The sequence below is a fragment of the Chelonia mydas genome, chromosome 9, assembly GCF_015237465.2.
Source record: "Chelonia mydas isolate rCheMyd1 chromosome 9, rCheMyd1.pri.v2, whole genome shotgun sequence".
Classification (NCBI taxonomy): Eukaryota; Metazoa; Chordata; order Testudines; family Cheloniidae; genus Chelonia; species Chelonia mydas.
In genome coordinates this window covers 55,908,222-55,923,047 of record NC_057855.1, presented here as the reverse complement: position 1 = coordinate 55,923,047, position 14,826 = coordinate 55,908,222, and the positions used below count along the sequence as shown (strand labels likewise).

The window sequence follows — 14,826 nt, the reverse complement described above, 5'->3', positions numbered from 1 at the left end:
AAGAGGGAGAACCCCGCTCTGTAAAGACCAGGCCCACACGGTGACTAGGTCTGGGCCAAGAATGTCCCAGAACATGCAGTAGAACTCCACGGTCAGCCCATCCATGCCCGGAGATTTATTGGTGGGCATGCGGCGGAGGGCTTCCAAGAACTCAGCCGGAGTGAGAGGCAGCTCTAGCCAGTCTCAGTCGCCGACACTAACCATAGGGAGCTCCTCCCAGAGCACTCTGCAAGCATTAGGATCAGTTGGATGCAGGGAGAAAAGGCTTGCATAGAAGGTTCTCGCCCTCCTGCACATCTCCACCGGATCCGTGATGGGGGTGCTGTCCTCTGCCAGAAGGCACGTGACATGCTTCTTGGCCCCCCTCCTTTACTCCAGGGCTTAGAAGAAGCGGGAGCCACGATCCATCTCCCAAAGGAGATGGAAGCAGGATCGAACAAAGGCGCCCCGGGCCCGATAATCTTTGAGAGCCCGGAGCTCCTCCTTCTTCTCCCGGCACGCTCCACAGAGGGGCAGATCCTCGGGGCTGGCGGCCAGACGCCTCTCCAGCTCCAAGACCTCCCAATCTAACTGCTCTATCGCCACATCCCTCCGTCAGCTGGCGCCCTGGGTGTAGTCACAGCAGAAGAGCCGGGCACGCACCTTCCCCGGGTCCCACCACCGCCACACCGAGGGAAAGGCATGCCGTTTCCCTCGCCATGCCAGCCAGAACTCCTGGAAGGATGCCACAAAGCCCACATCCTCCAGCAAGCTGTTGTTGAAATGCCATTAGGCTGGCCCCGGCCTCTCCACACAGAGAGAGGCTGTCACGGTGGCTAGATGATGATCAGAGAATGGGGCCGGCCGGATGCTGGAGGAGTGGGCCCGTGAAAGTTGGATATGTGATAAATAGGCATGGTCTAACCAGGAGTGGCGCAACCGATGGTCCTCCACCAGGACAAAGGTGAACATTGAAATGTCATCCAGGTGGTGGTCGTGCCAAACGTCCACCAGGGAGTGGTGTTCGACTAGCTCCTGGAGGACATCCACGGCAGCCAGGCACTGCTCGGTCCCTGAGCGGTCCCACTCCTCAAGGGTGGTGTTAAAGTCCCCGCCCAGGACCAGGCACTCGTGAGGATCCAAGGTGCCGAGGAAGGCAGATGCCTGCTGGTGGAGTTGTAGCCGCTCCGGGCCCGATGTCAGGGAATAGACGTTAACAAGGTTGACCACAAGCCCCTACATACGGACCCGGAGGTGCAGCAGGCAGCCCAGCACAGCCTCGACGACCCCCAGCACCTTGGACCGTAGGTCGGGGGAGAACAGGGTCACCACTCCAGCCGTACGAACTGAGAGATGGCTAAAGTAGACCCTGTCCCCCCAGTCCAGCTGCCAGCTGTCTTCAGCGGCCGAATCCGTATGGGTCTCCTGCAGGAAAACCACAGAGTACCCCCCCCCCGAAGGAAAGAGAGCACCTGGGACCTGCGGAGACCCATCCTACAGCCCCGGGTGTTCAATGTTGCGATGATGAGCGGTGCCAAGAGGAGGGCTGGGGGGGATCCTCGCTGGCAGGGACGCTCGCAGCCCCCATTGGGCCGCGCAACAAACTGTGACCTACCCCATAGGTGAGCAATGAGTCACAGAAGCTGTGGACCCACTGGTAGGCTGCGGCAGTCTGCTTCCCAATCCTTTTATCTTCCCCCATAAGGGCCCTTGCGGCCTGGAGGATCTGATGAAAGTCCCCCCATCACTGGAGAGCAAGCTGTACCTTGTTGCGGGAGCCGCGGACATCTTCAAGAAGCTCCCGCAGCTCCTCTCGCAGCGCATTGGGAGTTGGGATTACTGACTCCTGACCATCCTCTGGCAAGGCCCCTGACACAGTCCCGTGGCCTACCGAGATGGGCAGCCAAGGAGCGGACCCCCGACATGGCACCCGATGGGCTGGCACCACACGGCCCACCTCAAACCCTGGGTCAATAGGGGGTGGTGGAGGGAAGATAGCAGCCCCTAGTGGGTCGGGACAGGGAAACACAAAGGCCGCTCCCTGGGGGTCATCTGCTGGAAAGGGGAAGAGACAGCCCCAAGGGCGGCAATAACATCACGGGAGGTGGAGGGGATAGGGACAGAGTCGGCAGTAGGGGCAGGGATGGGATCAGGGTCAGGGGCAGGGGCAGAGATGAGATTCCAGGCTCCAGAAGTCAAGCAACTGGGTGGTGGCACTTCCTGGTCAGGCTCAAGGGTTCAGGGGCTGGGGAGGGGGCTCTTAGCGATGCTGGGTGCAGGTTCTATGGTGAGTTTGGCAGCCACAGCATCAGGAGGTGGACTGCTTTCTGTAGGGCCCCCGCTCGGGAAGGAGGTCAATTGCTCCACACCAACGAGGGGTGCCCCTGGTGGCTCAGGTCCCGGCCATGTGGCACTGGCCTCCAACAGGCTCGGCGGGGTGCCTTCGGCGGCCGGGTTGATGGAAGAGTCCAGGGGCTCCTCGGAGGTGGGAGCAGAGGCAATGGATAGGGGGAGGGAGCATGGGGAAAGGGGGGCTGGAGTAAGGTCGCCTAGATCGAGGCCCACTGGTAAAGGGTCGTCCTCCCCCTGGGTGACCGGGGTCAGACCCAGGGCCTCAAGCTCCTCGTAAATGGAGGAGAGATGGAGGAGAGATCGCCTTCCGCCACCCCAGGGTTCTCCCCACCGGTACCCGAAGTGATAGTCGGCTCGGGTTTCACAGGGGCTTCAAATGGTAACGGGGCAGGAGGGACTCCATCGGGGGCCTCGGAGTGGAGGGACTCCCATGGAGGGGCGATATGACCCTCCAGTGCTCCCACGTCTTCCCCAGCCGGCACCAGTGGATGGAACACACCCAGGGGCAAAGCAGAAGGCTCGGCATCGGTGCCCCCCTTCCTGGTCTTCCGGGGGGCCTCCAAATCTGGTGGAAGGAGCGGAGTTCGAGCCTTCCACTTGCCCTGCTTCCCCTGTACTAGGGCCCAGCCCTCCATGGTATCATCTGGGGGCTGGCTAACAGGGGTTGGGTCGGGGGGCAGGGGCGATGGCTCAGGGACTCGGGGGGGTAATGGTGGGGCGGCATGAGGGAGGGAAGATTCCCCCTGGGGCAGGCCCTCTCCCATGCCCAGCAGTATCCCTGCCGCACCCTCCTCCACAGGCCCTGCCAGATTGCATGCAGCGGAGGCAGGGCTCTCTCGCTCGTCTGGACATAATGGGGGAGCTGCCCCTTGGGCCCAAGTGGGAGCAGTGGTGGGCTGGGAAGGAGGAGGGGTGGCTTCAGGCGCTGGGCAGCCAGGGGTGCCAGTGATGACAGGGCCGGCGCCCTGCCAGGGCTCGGGGATCCCGGATGCCCCTCCTTGCCAGGCCAAGGGGCAGTCCCTCCGGACGTGCCACATCACCCGGCAGAGGTAGCACCAGGCCTCCGCCATGGAATAATGCATCCGGTAACAGGCCCCCTGGTAGGGGACCAAGAATGACCCCTCGAGTGCCTTTCCATCATGCACCGCCGGCGGCAATTGAAGCTGCACTTGCCAGCGGAATGAGAGGATGTGACGGAGAGCGGGGTCTTTGCAGCCCAGTGAGAGAGGGCTCACAACAGAAATGGGATTCCTCAGGGTAGAAAGGGTGGGTAATAGGGCGGCATTGGGAAGGAATGGAGGGACGGAGGTCAGGACCAGTCGGATGCCCAGGTCTTCCAGGGGGACGAACACGCCTCCCACCGCCAGGCCCTTCTCCACCGCTTCCTAGGTGGTGGCCTCTGATGCCAGGAAGAAGATTCCCATACATTTTGGAGGCCACCACGATGGCCACGGGCCCCACCACCCTCGCCAACACCCACACGTAGGTGTCTACATAGGGCGAGGCGGACACCAGGAGGCAACAGACGCCATGCTTCCTGGTCAAGGTCGGGGAGAGGCCCCAGCCACTATAGTTGGTAGCAGAGGCGGTGGGCGGGAGAGATGATGTAGCGGCAGGCGGGGGGGCTGCCGCCACCTGGGCGTATGCCCTGGATGCCAGGATAGAGGCACCCACAGAGCTGGTGGAGGGAGCAGGGGATAGGGACGCTGCAGCAGGTGGCGGGACTGCGGCAGTGGGGGCAGCCCCTGCCATGGAGGGCTTGATCTTTTTTGTGGGGCCCTTACACCCTTCTTTTTACCTGGCCTTTCCCGCCAGCTGGGGGGGGCTTCCCCAGAGTCAGAGGGGGCGAGGGACATGGCAGCAGTGGAGGTCACCCCAGTGTCCACCCCCACCAGTGCCCCAGCGGGGGCAGTAGCAGGTGGTTCAGCTGTGACAGCGGCAGTAGAGGCTCAGTGGGACAACGGGGCAGCAGGTGTGGGAGGGGCGGTGGGGTCTGTAGGAGGGGTACCACCCGCCTTGTCCCCCGCCATCATGAGTGGGGAGGGAGGGGGAAACACCAGAAGGAGGAGGGGAAAGGGGAAGCAGGTCGACCACTTCTCCCCGCTAGGCTGCAGGCAGGGGAGGAGGGCGCCAAAAGGGGTGGGCTGGAGGGCTGGTTTAATGAAGACACCCTCAAGTCATTGGTAAGGGAGCCCTAAGGTAAGGGTAAAGAAGGGAGAAGCAGGAGAGCTGTGGGGAACTGGCCCAGGGAAATGTAGCAACTCTGGCAGTAAAAGATTGGCTGCCAACAGCTGCTACCCTTAGGGTACCTAGGCCAGAACCCGAAGTAGAGGACAGGCCCGGGTTCCCCCCAACCCACCACTACCGAAACACCTCCTAGGAGGGGAAAACAGGCCCCTGTCCAGACAGGAGGCTAAACTGTTTTGGCATGAGGCCGTAGGAGCAACAGAGACTGTGGGAATTCTCTCAGCAACCTCCATTGCTGGCTTATGATGAAAAGGGCTTAGTAGACTGTATCCCTGGCCCTAGAGAGAGAAGGGCTACGTGGAGGGTTGCAGTGAGCCTCTGAAGCTAGCATAAACCACCTGGAAGCACGGGACGCAAGTGGACGAGGTCGAAGTTCTGCCACAACATGTAAAATGGGCATTTACTCAGCTAAGTTATTACGGACACACCATCCAAAGTGTGCCAGTCTCTACTGCGAACAGCCAAGCATGGAATATGAATGTTCTATTTAAGGCATCCTGGTGTTAAAATTAGGATCCCATTTAAACAAGTGTCCATGGGCACTGAGGCCCAGATCCCCAAAGGTATTCCCATTGAAATCAGGAGGGGTTGGGTACCTTTGAGACCTGGGGCTGAGACCACATTCTTCAAATTCAGTTAGGCAGCTAAAGTTAGGCAGCTAAAGCCTAAATAAGTGGCTTGATTTCTAGAGGTGCTGAGCACTTGCAGGTCCTGTTGAAATCATTGGCAGTGAGATCCAAAGCCTTTGGTTGGCCTACCTTCTAGGGTGACCAGGTGTTCGGTTTTCGACCAGAACACCTGGTTAAAAATGGACCCTGGTGGCTCCGGTCAGCACCGCCGACCAAGCCATTAAAAGTCCGGTTGCGGTGCTGCAGGGCTAAGGCAGGCTAGTCCCTACCTTTTCTGACACCGCGCTGTGCCCCGAAAGTGGCCAACAGGTCTGGCTCCTAGGCAGGGGGGCCACAGAGTTCTGCACATTGCCCCAAGCACTGGCTCCATACTCCCATTGGCTGGGCGGTGCCTGCAGGCAAGAGCAGCATGCAGAGCCAGGTGTGTGCCTCCGCCTAGGAGCCAGACCTGCTGCTGGCCACTTCTGGGGCACAGCCCAGTCCTTGATGCCAGGACAGGCAGGAAGCCTGCCTTAGCACTCCTGCTGCACCACTGACCAGGAGCCGCTGGAGGTAAGCCCATGCCCCAACCCCCAGCCCCCTCCCACACCCCAACCTTCTGCCCGAGCTCAGTGAAAGTGAATGAGGGTGGGGGAGAGCGAGCCACCAAGGGAGGGGAATGTAGTGAGCGGGGTCGGTGGGGCTCGGAGAAGGGGCAGGGAAGGGGGCAGGGCTTCAGGGAAGGGGTGGGGCTAGGGTGTTCAGTTTTGTGCGATTAGAAAGTTGGCAACCTTACCTATCTCCAATAGCTAATGTGTTACCCAATCAGTGTTAGCACTGGCTACCTTGACCAAACTGAACACTTGCTACTTAATTCAGTCCTCTAACTTGTTCCTCAACACCTGGGAGTCCATCCCCCATTGGTGACCTCCTTCCAGCACTTTCCCCTATGCTGAAAACATTAATGCTGGAGATCCCTGCCTTGTGAATAAATACAATTCCATGCCATTAAATAAAAGGGTGGTTTGAAAACTGTTGTTTAGATTTTAACCTACAGGGTGTGTTAGTCTGAAGGCAAAGAGCCTTTTCAGCCCTTCCTCTGGTCCTGGTTGCTGCAGCAATCAGGATTCAGTTTAATTTTTGTAAGTGATTTGTTTAGTTGGTTCCAGAGACTGGCAATGGAAGATGGAACCTTTCACCTCTTCAGCACCCTTTCAGATCCAGCTCAGGGCAAGAGAGAAATGGAATGAAATGAGTTTGAGGACTTAGTTCAGTCGCTTGTGAACAGATGTTCACATCACAAAGCCCACCATCATGGGCTGCTGCAGCAGAAGAACTAAGGGAGGAATGGGTCCCACAAATTAATTTCCGTCTCAGCTGGGGTGGGGGTGGGCTCTACAGGTCAGGGTTGAGACACATGGGTAAAACAGGGTGTGGAGGTTAAGACTGCCCTGCCTGTCTGTGCAGTACCTATGCTTGCAACCAAACAGATGCTCAGCTGGCTTGAGGCATTTACTGGTTTTGCTAGTCCCTGATCTTGTCAGTGCCAGAGACACAATCCCAGACTTGGGATGAGCCAGGGTGGCAAATCTATATGAAGTTCTACGGCGTCAGCATCTCAGGATCAACCCAGAGTAGACAAAGGCTTGCACAGAACTGCCTTCTGAGCGCCAGTCAGTGTTTTGTATTATAACAAAATCCCAACCTAAGAACACTTCCAAGACATGGGTGCTACAAGTTCTGTCATTTTTGTTGTTGACAATCACAGAGTTAAACCGTTAACAAGGGAAATGTTTCCTTGACTCCTCTCTCTCCCCTTTCCGCATCTGTAATATATCAATAGCAACAGGCCTGGGACCCCATTGTGCTATACAAACAGAAATTGACAGTCCCCTATCCAGTGAGCTTACTATTATCACGATACACATTTCTAAAGCCATTTTCACCACACTGTGCTGCCATTTAATTATTATAATTACAAGTAATTAACTGCTAATTATTATTAAAGTACTTCCTTTATTTTAAAAAGGAGAGCAATGGTCTCCCATACCACGTAACTTCAGCTTGAGCCCTGACTGCAATATAAAAAAAGAAAAGTAAGGACACCATTTTTCCTACTGTCACGGGCTCAGCCAAGCCTTACATGCACATTACAGCCATCTCATCAATGAAGCATCATGAACAGCTCTATTTTCAACTGAAAATGTTCAACTTTTGCAATGGAAAACAGCTTTCTTTTTAACAAAATGGATTTTTTTTGTAAAAAAATCAATTTTTGTCAAAACTTTTCAGGGTTTCAAAAAAAAAAAACCCCAGAAAATTTGTTGAAAACTGAAAAAATTTTGGGTTTCAGATTTTGGCGGGGTTTTTGTTTTGTTTTTTTTAAATTTGAGGACACATTTGACAAGCTTAAATTTCATTTACAGCTGTTTTGCAGGCATAAAAAATAAAATAATAATCCTGAGCAGTTCTACTCAGGAGCCTTTTGCCTTTGGAGAGCTGGGTCTGCATATTGCCTTGGCTCACAAGTGAAATGAGCGGGGTGGGGGCTACATCACATTTGTTAGCCACCACATCACCTACCAGTACTGTCAGTCCCTTCCAAGAGCATTAATTTACATACTAATTCAGAGAAAAGCAAATAAACCTCTGCAGAAGAAAGGGTCTGCCAGAAGTTTCATAAGCACACCACCTCCTCGCCCTCTATCACCACATACATACACTCGCTCTCTCTCTCTCCAGCCCATCAAGTTAATACATACAAAGGGGAGACCAGTTTTTACTCAGTATATAATGATCTTAGGTAAAACAGTGGCTTTAGAGAGGTTGGTGGGAAGGAATGCAGCAGTCAGACAAAGCTGAGAGGTAAATGGATATGGATTAGACCTGACCTGAGCCCAAGCCACAAAGATCAGATCCGGATCTGACCCCTCCTAACATTCTGGTCCACTCAGGTTCTTATACAGCACACAGCACTCTGGTATCCTAGCAGCACTCGGACCCAGGCTATTTCAGCCCATTATAGAGGGATTTCAGACACAGGCCCTGCCTGGTCCACAGCATGCTGGGAGCTGGGATTTTGATTGAGGCCCAGCTCTGCTTAGAGCAAAAGCCTTTGGTTGGATCCCAGCACTGGCAGATTATAAACAGACAGCCTTTTCTTACAGTGAGCGTGGGAGAGAAAAGGAGAACAGAAAGACAGAGGCTCTCTCTCGCTCCAGATGTCCCAAGAAGCATGAATGGCCCTACCTGTAGCAGTTCTTCAGCTCAGGTGTCCCCCAAAGGTGAATTTGAGAATGGTGTGTGAAGTGGCTGGAGCTGTCTCCCCCAGCTTCCTGCAGGTCTCTTCTTCACACTCCCCAGCAGCTGCAGTGGGTTACCTGCTAGGGCTGGCTTCCAAAAGCCAAGCCTTGTTCTGAGGAGGAGATGTGGGTGTGTCTTGCCCTTCAGGGGAAGATCAAACAGGTTTCTCTGTTCAGATGCAATCTCCCTGCTCGAGGCCTCTCACCAAGGAGGTGCCCTTTTCCCTCCGCATTCCTCGCATACCCTGGTGACGCTGAGTGGTGCTCAGATTATTACAAGAATAATCTGTCTGACAAATAGCAGCCTCTGCCAGAAGCAAAGCAAATACACTGTTCCAGCCACTGCTGTTGTACGGTGGAACCAAGCTGGCAAGACACTTGGATTGGTGCTCTGAGTATCATGCTGGTGGCACAACCGGAGTTCTTATTCAACGGGTTGTGTGTGTCCCATCCACCAACCAGGCCAGCTAGACAAGAAAAAGCACCGAGAAGAAACCATCTCTCCACTGGTTGTCTTCTGAAATTGGCAGGGGGTTGAAAGAAGCTTTCATCCTCACAGCACGGTCACGTCTCTGGGCACATGACACTGCAAAGAAAGCAGCTTGCTCTACTTCAAGGCCTAAGGCAAGTTGGGTCATAGCAAATCTAAGATAAACAGAGTGCTGAGCTGGATCTGGGGGCAGGTAAATATCTGTCCAGGTTTGGCTGAGGGGAAGGTGGTCAAGTCTGTGGTAGTATTGCCCATTAAAAAAGGGGGTGCATCATTGATTGACCCCACAGGGAGTATGCTTGTCAGTATCCTGCACTTTTCAGCATGATGCCATCATATATGTTTGTAGGATAGGGATACCTGCACCAGGTCAGGGGCTCATGCCCTTGGAAATAGACCTTCTGGGGTTAATTTAATCTGTCTTGTGGTGTTTGAACTCTTGGCTTTACCAGTGTTCCCATGCGCTAGTCAAGGACTGGCACCACAGAGGCTATAGCAACTGGGGGCAGTACATAAACATGGGGGGGGTCACTAGCCTGAGATGCCACCCATGTTGCAACATCCACTCCGCTATTTTTAACACCCTAGCTCCAGCAGATCTGGCCACCTGGGCTAGGAGGTTTGCTACTAGCTGCAGTGTAGACATATCCTAAGAGATGCCAAGGCAGTCATACTGTGCTCCCCAATTGGCAAATTCAGACATAACATAGAACTAGGGCTTCTGTTTTTCAGGATTCATTGATTTCATTTGCGGGAAGTTACTTTTAGAAATTTTTGAATGCTATGTAGATGTTCAGAAATGGCAAATTTCTCTCACTTTGACACTGTAATGGGAAGGCGGTTTGGGTACTACCCAAAATTCTTGTCTAAGTAGGATCTATGCTAATTTTTATTATATATATATTTAAAAAACATTTACAGATTAGTTTAAGCTTTGAATCCTTGTTATTGAAGCCCTGGTTTAGCATGTAGTGCATTGTTCCCGAGGGCACATTAACGTATTGTGTCAAACAGCACTACAGTAAAGCACTCTTTAGTGTGCATGTTAATGCACAACACCAGGAGAATCAGGCACAACACATTAGTGCGCTTTAGAAATCATAGCCCCCATATCTGCATTCCAACTCTATGTGGACAAGCCCTTATATACAAGCCAGGGTGCAGGGACATCGCCTATATAATCATACTGCACTGGGAAAGGGGTGAAAGGAACACAAATTGAGTAACTGGTGTCTGGCCAGTGTTGATTGACTAAACACCAATTTCTTTTTCTTTTTCTTTTTCTGATGGGGAGTTTTTATTATCAGTGTTTATTAATTAAAAATCTAAAATCAGCTAACGTCTTCTTTGGCTATCTAGTGTCAAAACCATGGTCCTGCCTCCATCACAGTAAGCAACGGCATTGTCCATGGATTGAAACACATCTAAGCGCTCACATTTGGTTACAAACTACTGAATCTTCATCACCAGGATGTGAGAAACCAAGCATTTCTTTTAAAAAAGGAGTACTACCAATTTATTTGAGCATAAGCTTTCGTGAGCTACAGCTCACTTCATCGGGTGCATTCAGTGGAAAGCATTTCTTTGTGCAAGCAGAGTCAGGATGAGCTCTACCCTGACATCTGGTGGTGAATTGTGGCAAGTTGAGGAAAAGAACTTCAGGAAGCTGATCTTGTTTGCATAGGCATACCCACCCCGCCTAGCCTGAGCCCACAGCAGCCCAAATGGCCACTTTGGCTGCTGTGGGATCCCCAGTTTCTCTATTATTGGGGCAGGAAGAATAAAGTGTTGTTATCCTGTGTGATGTTATTGACTTGAACTGGGACCATATAGAACATTGTTGCAACCAAGGTCCTGTAGTGCACCAAATCTTGTATAAAGGGGGTCAAATAAGGTGCCCAAGACAAGGTTATGGTTTGCTGGTTATGATTATGCTATCTATAGGCATGTATCATTTTTGTATTTAAAGTTATAAGTACTGGCTCTATACTGTCTGTAGTTGAAACTTGTGCTATGCTTCTGGGTGACACCCCAGACAAGTTGGTGTCAGCTCTGCCTAGCCTGCTTGATGGCCCATTAAGGACCATCAGCTATACAGTTGACCCATTGAGAGAAGGCAGACACGCCTTGGGACTCAGCAAGGTATGCAGGGACATGCCTATGGACAGAATTCTGAGGTTTTTCCATGCCATGTGATGGACAGCTTGTCTTTGGAACAAAGAAAGAAAGATCACATGGCAAGAGACTATAAAAAGCTTCCGCAGCGCCTCCATCTTGTCTTCAGTCCTGCTTCATACCTCTGGAGGAACTTTGCTACACTGAAACTTTGAACCCAGGACTGAAAGACCCATCCAGAGACTTGCTTTGAACCTGCAGTTTATTCTATCACTGCTGCAAGCCTGAACCAAGAACTTTGCCATTACTGTATGTATTTGATTCCATTTAACCAATTCTAGCTCTCATCTATATCTTTTGCCTTTTATGAATAAATCTTTAGATTTTAGATTCTAAAGAATTGGCAATAGTGTGATTTGTGGGTAAGATCTGATTTGCAAATTGACCTGGGTCTGGAGCTTGGTCCTTTGGGATCGAGAGAACCTCTTTTCTTTTACTGGAGTATTGGTTTTCATAACCATTTGTCCCCATAACAAGTGGCACTGGCAGTGATACTGGGAAACTGGAGTGTCTAAGGGAATTGCTTGTGTGACTTGTGGTTAGCCAGTGGGCTGAGACCAAAGTCCTCTCTGGCTGGCTGGTTTGGTTTGCCTTGGTGTGCACAGAAACCCCAGCCTTGGGCTGCAACTGCCCTGCTTTAAGCAGTTTGCCCTGAATTGGCACTCTCAGTTCGATCCCACCAGAACCAGCATTGTTATACCCTGATTATGTGAATAAAGGACAGTGAAATTGTTTTATGACAGATGGACTCGCCACCAACTAAGTCGCACTCGCTAGACAAGGGACATGGGTTCCAAAACCCAATGAATTGAGAGAGGCTAGGGATAGGCATTTGTACTAGGTGGTGTGGGACTGAAACACCAAGCACCTCCTCCTCCTTCCCCCCCTCCCCCCCACTGTGGAATATCAGAGCTAATTTTGGTTCCATTAGGAGTCTAGTTACAGGCTGCTGAGCTGAATTCACTTTGGGCCAATGGTGCACGAGCACTGAGGCTCCCTTACTATGAGCTAAAATCACTAAGAGCTGAAATTACTGAGTGCTGTGTAAAGTAGTGGGGGGACCTGAAGAGATATTGTGGCTGGCGGAGCAGAACCGTTCACGGGATGGCTGGTGGAGTGGAGTAGAGTGGAGCAGTTTGTGGGACAGCTGGTGGAGTGAAGCGGCTTGCGGGATGGCTGGTGGAGCAGAGCAGCTTGTGGGACAGCTGGGAGAGCGGAGTGGCTCGCGGTGAAGGCTGCAGCAGAACCCTACAGAGAGGCAGGGCACTCGGCCTCGGACCACGTAAGATGCCCCTTAACACGCCACACACACACATTTCCACCGAGGCTGAGAGGTAAAACTCTGCAGATAAACTTTTGAACTCTGGGGCTACACTGACCAGGGGCAGAGACTTTTGGGTTGTTGGACTTTTGGGACTTTGGGTGATTTTTGGGTTGCTGGACTCAAGAACCAAAGGGAAAGGACACAGCCCAATTTGCTGGGGGGGGTCTTTGCTCATGGTTTGGTTTATGAACCCTAGTTGTGGTGTTTTCCCAATTTAATGCTGATGTTGTTTACCTCATGTTATTATTTTCTGCTACACCGAGACTCTGTGCTTGTGAGAGGGGAATTATTGCCTCTGAGGTGCCCAGAGGTTTGTGTAAGATTTTCCCAGCCCACTGGGTGGGGGCTTGAGCCAGTTTTGCATTGCGTTGTTGAGAGGGAACCCCTATGTACTGAACCTGGCCCTTGCTGCTATCAACTTGGCCTGGCAGAAGGGTTACATTTGCAACTGGTTTAGACCACAATGATGCCTGAAAGGCACTGAGAATGAAGAGCTGAAGCTACAATGAATGCAAACAGCCTTCCTTCCATTGATTTGTATTTATATCTGGTGCAAAGGTAGCCCTAGGAAGGTTCTGCTGGTGACACTAGGCACTACACTAGGTAACTCGGGAGGGTGGCAGACCATGAGTGTTGATAAAGCCCTCTTGCTCTAGGCCCAGATGAACTAAGGCCCCTTTGCTCCTTGAACTTTCTGTGACCCTGCATAACTATGAAGAAGCTAGCACATAAACAGACAGGTTTGCACACGGCTCGCCAGCCAAGGCCAGCTTCGGCCTGGGAAACACATAGATAAGGCAGAAATGTTTAGCAAAAACCAGTAACAAATAAGACCAAATAATGCAAGGCTCGGGCAATGCTACTGAGGAAAAACACAACTGGCTGCTTTAGCTGATTGGCTACGGTATTGTACGGGGCAACAGGTAATTGGTTGCATAAGCTTGTGTAGTGAAGTAGCCAAAGGTAAAAAATGTATACTGGAATTTGCTGCACGGCTGCAGGATTTGAGACAGCTCAGTCTCCCTGCGCCCTATTTGAAGCTTCAAATAAATCTCTCTGCTTCTCCACCCCGTTGTAGTCATTGGTGCGATGCACACCGGGCAATGAACCCAGCTGTTGCTTGCCTCGGGCACTCTGTGCCAGCAACAGTTCCAGTTCTTCCTACGGCCACTGGCCTCCTTGTATGACATTGGAACAAGTCACTTGACCTCTGCATACATCAATCAACAGCCTGAAATTGAGCATAAGGGGAAAGAGCAGGTCCATGGCAGAAGCCAGAAGCTCTATGCTAGCTGAGTTTCTCTGGATGAATGCATTAACCTTGCCGTCCCATGGGAATAACAAGTAGTTTTCGGGACAGATCAGAATGCAATGACAGCATCTTTTCCTGCTGCTCTTGTGCTAAAGTGAAATATTGTGCTAAAGTGAAACAACAGCCAGCTGCTGTTAATGTGCTAAAGTGAAATATTGTTTCCATTCAACTACTTCCTGATAAATATGACACTGACTAGCTTATTGCTCTGGCCCATGGGGCAGGTTCTGGTTCACATTTGGGTTCTTGTCTCTCACTCCCCATTTGGGAGATTCCCCCCCATCACCTATTTCTGTTGGCAGTAAAGCAGTTCCACTGCACTGTCAGTCACGAATAAAATAATCATGGCTACTCGTACAGTGCACTTACCTTGACCTTTGGTTTCCACATGCTGTTCAGATACGAACTATCATGTCATCCCTGTACTACACACATAAGGTAAAATACACAAGGATTGGTCAGGTTAGGAATATTCAACCCACTGAGATACTTGATTTGCCAAACCCCGCATTGTGGTTTATTTGAATTAAGCTCTCAGACACATTGCAGACGCCCTCCCAAAGCTGGGCTGTTACCCATAGCAAGCACACCCATGAAACCTGATTAGAATTTTTCTCCCTCCTAATTACAGGTGTTTACTTTTTTTAAATGAAGGTGCATGTGAAAATAATAGCAGTGGCCAGAGGCAGGAATTAATACTAGCAAGTGTTATGCATGCTTCCCACACTAGCTTGTGTCCCCTGCCTGGGGAGCTGCAGTACCTCTGGGCCTTTCTCAATCAGAGGCTGCCCAGCATGTAGTTATATAGAGGGCCAAATATCCAGGCGCTCATGTAATCCAGGCTCTTTATCCCTTATAATTGCTAGACACTGTATAGGGTTTATGAGCCTGCTATTGCCCCAGAACTAACAAAACCAGCCCTTTAGTACAAGCAGTTGAGGCTCATACGTTTCCAGGCAAAGATTCCCAGGTTCAGTACCCATAGATGTGCTGTTACTTCAAGGTGGAACTCATGTTCAGTTGTGAGCTAAGCCAAC

At 51.7% G+C, this 14,826-nt stretch overlaps 1 protein-coding gene across 10 annotated transcripts in view; it reads right to left on the bottom strand.

Annotated features, from left to right (window-relative positions):
* ZNF185 (zinc finger protein 185 with LIM domain) overlaps positions 1-10,496 on the bottom strand; it is a 151,410-nt gene extending 140,914 nt beyond the window's left edge. For 8 of the 10 annotated variants that reach the window (XM_043522701.1, XM_043522702.1, XM_043522709.1 and 5 more), the window contains exon 1: positions 8,436-10,495. The gene's annotated coding sequence lies outside the window, so the exon portion shown is untranslated. Of the gene's footprint in view, positions 1-8,435 lie in introns of all 10 variants that reach the window. The other 2 variants (XM_043522707.1, XM_043522712.1) reach the window with 2 other exon arrangements.
* Positions 10,497-14,826: the final 4,330 nt, after the last annotated feature.